Raw genomic sequence first — 13211 nt, 5'->3', positions numbered from 1 at the left:
AAAATTTCTTGCACGTTTTCAAAGTGATTTTTTCCTATGTAATTGGCGTTGAAAAAATTCTTGAACCACATATTCTGATGTAAAATTGCATGCTCTTTCAGAATCCGTTGCCAGAATCATGATAAAATTCACAGGAAAAGAGATATGCTCGATTGAAACATAAAAAACACCTAAATTTTCGAAAAAAAAAATTTTTAGGATTTTTTTTCGAAGTGTTACGGTGAAGATATCACCTTGCGACCGTGATCAAAGGTGATCATGGGATTTGAACTTTAACAGGGAATTTTTTTGTTTACCTTGAACCATCGCTTCTTTACAAAATGGCGGAAAAAACGAATTTTTTTTTTTCAATCTTCATAAACTTTTTTCTCAAAATCTATGGTCTTTAGAAAAAAATTCATAAAAACAAAAATGTCTTAGAATCACTCGAGAAACATTCTAAAATTTTTTCAGAATTTTTGGAGACATTTTTGAAAATTCCATTTCCCAAGTTTCCCGGAAAATCAAAAATTGTCTCAAAAAATTCTGAAAAAATTTGAGAATGTTTCTCGAGCGATTCTAAGGCATTTTTGTTTTTATGAATTTTTTTCTAAAGACCATAGATTTTGAGAAAAAAGTTTATGAAGATTGAAAAAAAAAAATTCGTTTTTTCCGCCATTTTGTAAAGAAGCGATGGTTCAAGGTAAACAAAAAAATTCCCTGTTAAACTTCAAATCCCATGATCACCTTTGATCACGGTCGCAAGGTGATATCTTCACCGTAACACTTCGAAAAAAAATCCTAAAAATTTTTTTTTTCGAAAATTTAGGTGTTTTTATGTTTCAATCGAGCATATCTCTTTTCCTGTGAGTTTTATCATGATTCTGGCAACGGATTCTGAAAGAGCATGCAATTTTACATCAGAATATGTGGTTCAAGAATTTTTTCAACGCCAATTACATAGGAAAAAATCACTTTGAAAACGTGCAAGAAATTTTGACATTTTGGACGTTAATGGGTTAATTAAATTAGGAAAGTTATCGCTGCTGTCTGTAGACAAAATTATAAAATATTTTCTATGTATCGGCAACATAAAGAAAATATCCGATACGCTTATGCAAAATTAAAATAATTATTTAATGCATGGTATGTATATTTTCGGACGTAGATCTTGGAGTTCTATATCGTGTACGTCCAGCATTTGATGACTCCTTATTTATCTTGCATCATGTAGGCGTACATAAGTTGGTTTTTCTTTCTTTAGCAGCGTTGATTATTTTCCTGTGCTTGAATTCATATATTGACTTTTCGAAGTAATCGTTGGAAGAATAGCAGGGATTAGTAAGTAGTAAATTTGTAACGCTGGTGCTCATCGCGTAACAGCATATGAAAAAAAAATTAAAATAAATAGTTGTTAGTTGTAAATTATTTTACAATTCGCTGCGCTAGTGCAATTCGGAGTACGGAGAGCTGTCGTTGGCTTTTTGGACCATTCTGCAGTTATTTAAAAGGTTCTTAATCGAACGACCAGTTACAAATATTAACAGTTATAGATAAGGTCTTATTTATTCAAAAAGATATTCGTAGAGGTATTAGTCATCACTGCAATAAATTTTCAAAGACAAATAAATATATAGGAGAAGAATTTAATGAGAATGACACATAGGTCCTTAGCAGCCGGAAATTTGAACAAAAATGACGACAAAAAGTGGCAACGGGGTTTCATTTGTTATCACAAAATATACTAAAATTTACTGGAATGAAAATCGGCGGAGCAAGGATATTTGTTTTTTACACAATTTTTCTTTCTTTCTAGTCAACCATTAATAATTTAATAAAATAATTTAATTGTTAAGCTAGATTTATTTTCGATACATAATTATTCAATTTTTATTATACAAATAACGCTTTACAAACGCTTTACAAACTTTACAAACATCGAACTCATATTGCATTGACAAATAAATATAATTAAATATGCAGAGATGAAAATTCAACAACGACCTTTTTTAGTCTGTGAGGATATGAAGCATCGGTTGTTACATTTATTTTATATTTATTCCAGTATTTTAAAAATTCTTTGTGAACTGATTCCCCAGCCTGTTCAGACCATACCCCCAAGCCAACGTTATCCAAGAAACCTAAACAATCTTTTAAATGTTCCGTCACAACATGAACTTTTAACGTTGTAGATAATTCTGTCGCTTGAAAACTTTTTTTTTAATTTACGATGAGAGTATCTATATCACTTTTTGGTTGCATTGTTGAAAAGCAGGCAGTAACTACTTTATCCCTGGCTTTCAGGGCGTTCACAAAGCGTAAGAGTGCTAATTTTCCTACTCCGTTGCAAATGTCTGAATCAAACAACTTATCAGATTCTTTTAAAAGTTTCCGACAAGCGTTGCCCTCAAATATTTCTCCATGATAGTTTTTTGGAATCACATTCAATTTTTTTGGCCACGTAAGAGCTTTTTCCCGACCTAATAGAGGTACTAATCCCTGCCAGAAAATATGGTTCACGTAACCTTGAAGTACGTGTAATTCAGGAATCACACACCGTTCCAACACGCAAAAATCGGTCTTTTCTTCAAATAGAGGTCGATTAATAACGCTGTGGTAATTCTTGGCTACCTTCTTATCTTTTCCGATAGAACAAAAGGCTTCATAATCATTTTCAAGCATCCCATAAGTTTTCAATGGTAATACATCGCTACGATTTGAAGAACGTCTCAAAGAGTCCAGTGTTATATTGCAGTAAGGGCAAGGGAAAGAAGAAGTAGCAGTCTGTTGACCATTTATTAATAAGAGCAGCTTGAAATCGGAGCAAAATTTAAAGGAAATATTATTGATCTGTATTAAATCAAATAAAATTTTAACGTTTTCGTAGGTCTCTTTGATGTCAGGAACTATACACAGCATTATCAAACGATAAACACTAGTTATCTTGGATTTTGCACTCACACTTCCTCCTTCGTGGTACGTTTTTCTTTTTTTCTTGAAAGGTTGATCATTGTTTTCTATAACATCATCAGCTGGTATAATCGACATACACACTTTAAAAAAACCTTGTCCGCCGTCGGCCATTACTTTTACAATATAGTTGCCGACTACATGTCGTTCACATAATATAGCGTCTAATAATTCACTTGCATCCGCCCAAATCACAGTCCTGTCTTCTTTTGCTTTACCGCTTCCGACATCAAATTTGAAACCACTGGATTTGTATAAATTATTCAAAAATGAAGATTTTTCAGTCATATGCTGACGATAATTTGTAGCTACGGATTTTTTGCCAGCAGAACAACGTATGAAATTTGTTAAATTTTTCATTTGTTTCGATGAAAAACCACTAGTACTTTTAAGACTATCTAATTTTTCTTCCGAAAAAGATACATTTTCTTGTTTTTTACTATTGAGAATGATTTTTCTTTTACGCCCTTTAGTATTTAAGTTTAGTTCAACATTATTGTTGTAACTTATGGATTTAGACTGTTTTTCTTGCATTCTCGTTATAATAGAAGAGGCAACTTGCATTTGAGATTTTTCGGAAAGATTATTAAAAACTAAGTTTTCAATATTTTCACTGATATTTTGACATTTGTGACTAATACCTTTTTTTATTTCTTGTAAACATTTTTTACAAAGTTTAATAACTTTTTGTGCATTTCTTTCTATTGGTTTCACAACACCAATCTTACTAGAAGGCAGTGCGCTAGAAGAATTAATTTTTTGTTCTTTACTATATATGCCATTTGCGGTAGTGATTTTGTTTGAAATATTAGACCGAACCATTCCTCTTCCCTTAACATTTTTTCTTGAAACACTACTTCTCGCTGTAATGCAGATGTAACAGTAACAACGCTGAGCATCACTGTTGACATTTCTGGTTTCTTTTATTAATTGAATATCACTGAAATTAGACATTGAGGGCAGTGGCCTTTTTTTCTGTTTCTTATCGTGCTCATTTAATGTTAATCTGCACGTCACACAGATACTTAATGGAAACTTATTGTCACATATTGTAAATTTTTGTTAATTAACTTTCTAATTAAAGCACTGCATGTTTCATTAATTAAATAAAACTCAAGCTTCTTTTGTCTAAGGAATATTTTGTTACCACAAACAGCGCACACTTTTTTTCTATTTTCTTCGTGACTTAAATGAGGAGGCATTTTCAAAATTAACAAAAATACAAAGCACCACACAAAATCTGTCCGAATAAATAAATAAACATGTACAATAGCTTAACAGTTTTTCTTTTCTGTTTTTTGTTTACTTTTCGCCACATACCCCTATCGTGCAAAATTTCTTATACTTAGATACACAAAGTAAGTATTTTTGCTTACTGCCATATTCACGCTCGCAGTTAAAAACAATATTTTCTTCGAAATTATCGACAGCTATGCAATATTAAATATATGAAAAAAATTAATTCATGAAAAAAATCAAAATTTACAACCAGAACGTTGGTAGCATTAAATCATCTATCACTACTTTTATTAATAATGTATCAACATGTGCGCAAAAGTTTAATATAATTGCCCTCACTGAATCCTGGTTGGATGACACGGTGGATGATGCTATGCTGAGGATTTCCGGCTACTCGCTCGTGAGATTGGATCGCTGTAAAGTTCGGAGTGGCAGATCTAGGGGAGGTGGTATCCTCGTTTGGATTGAGAACACATGCTCCTTTGTAACAGTACATATCCTCAATTATGATTTGGAGCATGTGACTCTGAAGCTTGACTATGGAGCACCGCTACTTCTCTCCGTTGCTTATCTGCCGCCAGTTACGTCTCTCTCACCGGTGATATTCGAGTCATCTTTGGATTCCTTTTGCTGTTCTCTGGAGAATTCAGCTGCCGGATATCCTGAGTGTACCGTTCTCATTGTGGGTGACTTCAACCTTCCCCGCTGCACGTGGTCGGCTTTTGATGGTGTGTTTTCATCTGATGCACTAGCAAGTAGGACTACTATATTCGTGATTCGGCATCAAGATTGGAGAGTTGTACGAGCTCTCTTAAGTGCGCTCAGTTGATTCGTTCAACAAATTGCTCTGGAAACACGCTTGATCTGGCATTTTGTAGTATTCCGGCGTCTCTCTGCACGGCTTTGGATCCTCTGGCACCATCGGACAGACATCACGAACCTGTCATTATTAATTTGAACTGTGTTGCAGTGGCTTCACCGAGCTCTCTACCATTTGATACTTCTGCTTCCTTCAACTTTAAAAAGGCAAATTATAGCAGTATTAATGCTGCTCTGGCGTCGACAAATTGGAATGATCTCCTTGGTGGTCATGAGTGGGACGTTGACATGGCGCTTGATTGTTTTTACCGGAAATTATTCGAAATTATTAGCTGCAACGTTCCGCTTACTGGCTCTTTCACTGCTAGATTCCCGAGTTGGATGACAGACGAATTGAGAGCTGCGATTTCTCAGAAGAAGATGGCCCACCGGATATTTAAGGCTTCGGGAGATGGTCAGGCATTGCATGACTTTAGGAGCTTCCGGACAATTTGCAAGCGTCTGACGTTGCGCGACTACAGTCGATTTATTAGTGATGTTGAGGAGTCGTTGGAGTCTGATCCTGGAGAGTTCTGGAGGTTTGCTAACCCTAGGGATTGTTGCTCTGGCTATCCTGATAGAATGTATTATAATAGTATTGATGCCCATGATGGCCCGGATATCGTCAACTTGTTTGCGGAGCGATTTTCTTCGGTTTTTTCTTCAACTTCACTATTTAATGGTTTCGAGGGGCTAACGTTTGATTGTAATACGCTGTCGGACATTTCTCTTGATATTGAAGAGGTAACTCAGGGCCTTGCTGGCCTGAAACCGTCATCTGCGGCCGGACCTGATGGAATCCCGTCAACTTTTTTTGTAAATTGTACCAATTGTTTAGCTCAACCGATTATGTATATTATGAATTTATCTTTACGATCTGGTACCTTTCCTACTGCTTGGAAACAAGCTTTTATCATTCCGGTGTATAAGAAGCGTGGTGACAGGAGAAATGTTTGTAATTACCGTCCAATTGCCAAGCTCAGCGTGCTTTCTAAGCTGTGTGATCATCTGGTGTCCATACGACTTTCTCGTTTCCTTCTTCGTGTCATTAATGTCTCCCAGCATGGCTTTGTTCCGCGTCGTTCAACGGTTACTAATCTTGCGGAGTTCATTGAATTTCTTACGGACGCATTCGATGACGATCGGCAGGTTGATACGATTTACACTGATCTTACCAGTGCGTTTGATTGTGTTAATCATCAACTTCTGGCTGCTAAGTTGTCGTTCTATGGTATTCATGGCCCTCTTCTATCCTGGTGCTCTTCATACCTATCACATAGAACCTACTCCGTTAAGCTCCTGAAATTCATCTCCTCATCTTATCTGGCTACCTCTGGGGTACCGCAGGGCTCGCACCTTGGTCCACTATTTTTCATTACCTTTGTAAATGATGCATTTTCCGTTATTCGTTCCTCCTGCATCTCTTTCTATGCTGACGACGCTAAAATTTTTAAAGTTATTACATCTAGGAATGATGCCGATGAGTTACAGCTGGATCTGCTGAGGTTTTCTGATTGGTGCTCAGTTAATGGGCTCTTGTTAAATACTGATAAATGTGCAGTCCTTTCATTTTCTCGATGTAAAGCGTCTTATATATTCGACTATTTTTGTATGGATCTTGCAATTGGTAGGGTGACGGAGTTTAAAGATCTGGGTGTATTGTTCGATCGGAGTTTATCGTTCACCGCTCACATTAATCAGTCCTGCTGTACGGCATCCCGGTCACTTTTTCTACTGTTTAGGCAATGTCGTGCCTTTAAGCGACCAGCCTCCCTCATTGCACTTTATAATTGTAACATTCGCTCTCGTCTCACGTATGCGTCAGTTATTTGGGCTCCACGTTTTGACCAGCAATCCAAGTTGCTAGAGACTGTTCAGCATCTTTTTCTGCGTTTTTTAGCTAATAAATTTGGCCCACGTATGGATCCCTTCTCTCATGACTACTCTGCCATTGCAAACTCATTTCATATTAGTACCGTCACTTCCTTCATTAATTACCAGTCTGCTTTTTTCATTTATAAATTATGTCATAATTTCATCGATTCGATTTCACTCTCTAACCGTATCCTCTATATTGTCCCAGCACGCATTCTTCGTGCCCGTAATCATACCTTTTTCATCCGTTCACGTAGGTGGAATCTTAACCATTTATCAATTATTGATCGATCATGCCTCATTATTAATAATTTGTCAACTCCGCTGGATGTTCACTCAGTTTGCTTGGGCGCTTTTAAACGGCTTGTTCGTGCGAATACTGCGGTGTTTCGCTAGTGTCTTATTTTTTTTTTTTTTTTTTTTGTCTTTTCTTCTGTCACGTGAGACCTCACCTATTTCTTCCCTTTTACCCACCTATCTTGGCTGCTTCTCCCTATCTACTTGTTAATTTTTATTATTATTATTTTGTTTTATTATTCTTTTTTATTATTCTTTTATTATTTTTTATATTAGTTATTATTTATTAGTTATTAGTTATTATTCTTTTTTATATTTCGTTTTTCTCTTTTTCTTTTCTTTTATTGTGTTACTTTTTTATTTTTTATTTTACTGTTTTTCTATTATATTGTTTTGTCGACTTTTGGATATAGTTTATAGCTATTCCGTTTATTTTTTTCTTCTCACTATTGTCGTTTTATTAATTATTTATACTTCTTTTTGTTTATATTATATATTTTATTATTATATTTATATGTATCTTGATATGGGTTTATGCCCGTTTAATAAATTAAAAAAAAAAAAAAAAAAAAAAAAAAATTTGTGTAAAAAACAAATATCCTTGCTCCGCCGATTTTCATTCCAGTAAATTTTAGTATATTTTGTGATAACAAATGAAACCCCGTTGCCACTTTTTGTTGTCATTTTTGTTCAAATTTCCGGCTGCTAAGGACCTATGTGATGAGTAAAGTAAAATTTTAATGTATTATGACGTAAATAACCTTTACAATTAGGCTAGAACTCAATCACTACCATATGAGGGATTTAAATGGGTTTCAAATATAGACGAGCCAAATTTTTTGAATGACACCGATGACACTTACGTTACCTATATTTTACAAGTAGATCTAGAATTTGAAATTGTACCCGCAAAAGCCACATGATGATCATAAAAACTTTTCTTTATTCTAAACATGCTAAACTAACTGGATAAAAACAGGAAAAACTCTGAATAATACTTTATGATAAAGAACGATACGTTATTCATTATAGAGCGTTAAAACAAGCTCCACAATATGGAGTCAAACTCAAAAAGATATATAGAGAGCTATAATTCAAACAAAAACTATGGCTCGAACCTTCATAGATTTCAATACAGAAAAAAGGAAACAATCTAAAAATAAGTTTGAAAAATTATTTAACAAACTCATGATTGATACACTATATAAAAAATCGATAGAGGACGAAATGAAACGAAAAGATGTCCAACTAGTTAGCAGGATAGTCGATATGACGCAGAAACACGAATTGCATAACCTAATTTGCATAGTAGTTCCGTCTTTCGTGAAAGTATAGTAGCAGTACAATTATCGTGGACAATTATCAGTATTAAAAAACCTATATACATTAGACAATGTGTATTAGATCTTTCAGAAACATTAGTCTATGGCTTTTATGGATATAACAAGCGACGAATTGGTGAAAAATGCAAATTACTTAATACCGATATGAACAGCCTCATATATGAAATTTAAGATGTTGATATGTATGAGATCATGAAAAAAGATTCATATATTTGACACATCAAACTATCCAGTTGATGATTATGCCTCTCGCTAACAAAAAAGTTCTCGAAATCATGAAGGATAAGTGCAATGATTCCATTATGAGAGAATACATTGGGTTATGAAGTAAACTGAATAGTATTGAAATATCAAATAAGGAACCCCTGAAAAAGACAATAGTAGTGAAAAAACATACAGTTAAAAATAGTAGCACGCATTCAAATTATCAAAAATGCTTAAAAGGATTAGAAATTATTAAACATACCCAGTGTAATATATGAATCAAATTACATCAAGTATTAACAGAAAGAGAGGAAAAGACAGCACTAAGTCCTTATGTTGACAATCGTTGTATATTCGATAATAATTCGGACACACTTCTATGGGGCATGACAAAACTCTCAAAATTGCAAAACTGAAAAAAAAGTTGCAAAACTACTAAGTAAGAGGCAGGATAAAGACAAAGTGAAGGAAGAGTACAACATTGTAAAAAAATCGAGAATCGAAGAAAATGATTCTAGAGATGACTACTTCTATTGATGACTACTTCTCAACACAAACAAAAATCTCTTCGCAGATTTTTAGCAAATAAAATAACGCGTTACTCGTAACTTCTCTTTTAATGAGACCAAAATGCAAACCATTCAAATACATACTGAAATGAAACTTTCTACTATAGAACGGTCTTTATCCCAAAGTGCTTGGATTATAAGGACCCCAGATTTTGAATCAACGTGCCAACAAACTAATGGCTATAATTTTGGCGGGGGAACTTTTTTTTGTTCATTTTGTGGTCCTGTGTTATTTATTACAGCCGTGATCGTAGCAACATCAGCTTCACTAGTTTTTCATAATGTTCGTAAATTTACAGCATCGTTATTCTCCTGAGGATTGGCTATATTGCAAATTTTTTTGTTATCCTCATCGTATTATCCGTCTTCAGTGATTTTATACCCTATATCAGGAGAACGTTGATTACCCTTCTTTTTATTCAATTTACGTCCAAGTACATTAACAGTCATTTTATTATTGATGAATATTTACGATTTTCTATATATATATATTTATATATATAGCCAGTTTAAGTTAATTTTTCAATAATTGAATAATTGAATATGTTAATTTCATGAACATGACTGGGATTACCAGAGGCTTGTTCGGTAATAAACAATCAACGAGCTTGTTTAGATCATCTCATTATATATAAACGAATAATGTTCCTTTTCTTGCTAATTTATAGTTATGCAAAAAACCTCTTCCTTCAATAGTCGATTTTCGTTTCTTAGCACCACCACTCAGCGATAAATTTGATCCAATGTACTATTTGAAATTTTTACGTGCTTATTGCGATATTCTTCATTTGCTTCACATCTCTTTCGATAAGCGTTAGGGTTTTTAAGAATTGTTATGTAATTTTTAATATCCAATGAGCTAATTCATTTAGAATAGGGTTCTTTACAAATGAGAAGTTATATTAAACTGGGTGTCTTGTACTTGTACTTGTTGTATGGTTTATCGTTCACAATCACGTTATCGTTTTCGAAGCGAATTGGAAAATTGCATATGACATATGTATTTTCTTGCAAGCGAACACCAAGTGTCTTGCTTAAATTACTTTTCTGTTGAGGTTCATGCAACAGTCGAACATAATTTCCTCCAATCGAATCATTCAATAGCTGCCGCTGCTGCTGTTCCGTAGTTACGTTTGACATAATTTTGTTTGAGATTATAGCAGTTGCATAAAATGATTCAGTAGTCTTATCAAATTCGTTATCATCATTATCATAATCATGAATAGAAATAACGGATTCAAATGTAGTATCAAGCGGTTGCCATGTAAAATTTAATAGGAGTACTATTGAAATATCCAGATTGTGATTGGAAGTATCAGCCGTTGCTCTTGACTTGAAAACTTTATCGAACGTGATTTTCGTCTCCTTTTTCGTTGCCAGTTCAGTAGTAGCTTTATTTTTGTCAGTAGCTACCTCTTCAAACTTCCCCAGTGAATCAACCATAGTTTTCAAAGTTTCATTCAATGTCTTTTCTAAATCAGCTTTGCCGCGTTTTATTAACCCATTCAGTGGCAAACGTCCATGGCTGCAATGCTTCGATTTGACATTATGCCATTCGTACAATTCTCAATAGATTTGAATGAAATTTGGTTTTCTTATGTTTTAGTGTATACTCTTTCGAAAAATCACCAAGTTTTTTTGAAAATCTTGACAGAAAAAAAAATATGGCCGATTTTTTCGAAAAAATTCCAAATTTTTTTCAATTTTTCTCCAAATTTCGCTCTGCTGAAAAGAAATGGACCCTAAAATAGGCTCCCTAAATAATTTTTTTCGCGACATGGGACAATTATCTTTCAAGCACATTCGAATTTATTAAAAAATGTTGATTAGAAAAAAAAATATGGCGGTTTTTGTATCGTAGTGTAATTTAGAAATTCATGATTTTTTTACTCGAAAAATATCAACTTTTGAAAGAAATATTATAGAACAAAAAGTGCTTAGAAGTGGTCACGAAACATGTGAGAATTTTTGAAATTTGAAAATTTTTTTAAAAATAAAAAATTGAAAATTTTTGAACAATTTTATAATAATTAAGTTTCTCTCTAAACATGTTTTTTTGACAATTCTTAGTGATTTTATGGCTGGTATGTATTTGAATTATACCGAAAATGTAACGGAAATACAATCCAAGTTTTGCAAATTTACGCAGCTAAATAAAATTTTTTAAATTAAAAAATCTACACTTTAATAGTTCTTTTATTTGTATTTTTGTTTGTATTTTTGTATTTTGTAATTTTTGTTTTTTTGTGTTTTTTTGTATTCAATTTTTATGTTTTTAGAAGTATTTCTTTTTGACAATCATTTGTTACCAATTATTTACTTGTTTAAATTAGCAAAGCATTGACTACAATAATACTTTTTACACTCTTTGCACATGTAAAACGTACGAATAGCACATCCTTGTCCATTGCTCTTCTTCTGATAGTTATGCTCAAATTGTAGTTTTTCAAATCACCTAATTTAGCGTTTTTGACATAACTATCTACAATACTCAAAGCGAATTTCTTTGCGCTTACTTTTTTTGCCTGAACAAAACATTATAGAGTATTACTGCATATGCAATAGAAGACTGGATAATTCTCATCAATATTGGCAAAGTCCATCTCTTAATTCTAATAATAGGTAATAAAGCACTACAGTACTGATCGTGTAGGTCAACACCTCCCATAAATAAGTTGTAAAGTGAAAACACAAGTGGCATAGAAATGTCAGTTCTCATTTTTTTTTTCTTTGGAGTAGCGTTTCACTTCTTTTGTTGGTGTAACACCAGCTGTAGTTGAAATAATCGAAACTTGTTTAGAATCTACCACGGTTACGAAGTTCATTCCGCTATTTTTTTCATATTGAACTTTAAAAGTTCCACGAGGAGCTTTTTTATCAATTTCATTTTTTACTGGTATACGATCTTTCCTAATTACACCAGTAGCTCGTAAGTCAAGCTTTTTTTAAATGAACAAGTAAGTCTGGATTTGTGTAGTAATTATCAAACCAAAGATGGTATTCTTCAATTTTCTTTCTAGAAATTGATGAAAGTAAAGCTTCGCTCATAGATAAAACAGCTTGGCTTCCTAGAGCAATACTTGACAATTCATCATTATGAGTGCCTTTGCCACAGTATATGTCACAGTTAAAGAGGTATCCATCAGCACCACAAATTCCAAACTTTTTTATTCCCCATCGAGTTGGTTTATTTTTTATAAATTGTTTGATCAACAGTCTACCAAAAAATTTAATCATTATTTCGTCTATGATAATCCTGTCTGAAAAAAACCAAAGTATTTTATATTTTTCCTAAAAATTTCTAATATAGCTCTAACTCTCCAAGCATGATCTTTTTTATTTTTATCTGTAGGTTTGGAGCATTTAATTTTTGATTTGATTTTCATAAACTTTTTCAACGACATCAATGATCTAACTACTGGGGACTCGAGTAACTCATTTTTGGACCAATAATCTTTTTCAGATGTTCTTTTGTTGAACGCAGAAAGAATAATAATGGCAATAAATTTATTTAGTTCTTCTATTGTTATATCTAAACCGTTAAATTTTGAAGCTTCAATGATATATTCTTTTATATTTTTACAAAAAAACATTTCAAATAATTCAACAGAGGTACTATTAGCAATCATTTTACGATCTTTATCTTTTAAAAAATATTTATTAGATGGAATTTCATCATACTTTTTCTCTCCATCTGTCCAATCGTATATATGATCTTCTTGCAAACGTTTCTGAGTGTTAGAGTAACTTTTTTTAACTTCATGGTACGATAACAATTTTTCAACAATTTCTTGAACATCGTTTTCATCATCAGCGTCGTCATTTTCATCAGCATTATCTTCATTTTCGTCATTATTATCTTCATCACTAACATCTT

General features: G+C 33.2%; 1 protein-coding gene across 1 annotated transcript in view; it reads left to right on the top strand.

The window, feature by feature from the left end:
* Positions 1 to 13211, top strand: part of LOC131665444 (probable 18S rRNA (guanine-N(7))-methyltransferase) — a 162849-nt gene that overhangs the window by 87343 nt on the left and 62295 nt on the right.

The sequence above is a fragment of the Phymastichus coffea genome, unplaced genomic scaffold (genome assembly GCF_024137745.1).
Source record: "Phymastichus coffea isolate CEN01 unplaced genomic scaffold, Cenicafe_Pcof_1.1 PCOF00051, whole genome shotgun sequence".
Classification (NCBI taxonomy): domain Eukaryota; kingdom Metazoa; phylum Arthropoda; class Insecta; order Hymenoptera; family Eulophidae; genus Phymastichus; species Phymastichus coffea.
The sequence above is the reverse complement of the archived record's forward strand: the minus strand, read 5'-3'. Positions and strand labels throughout refer to the sequence as shown.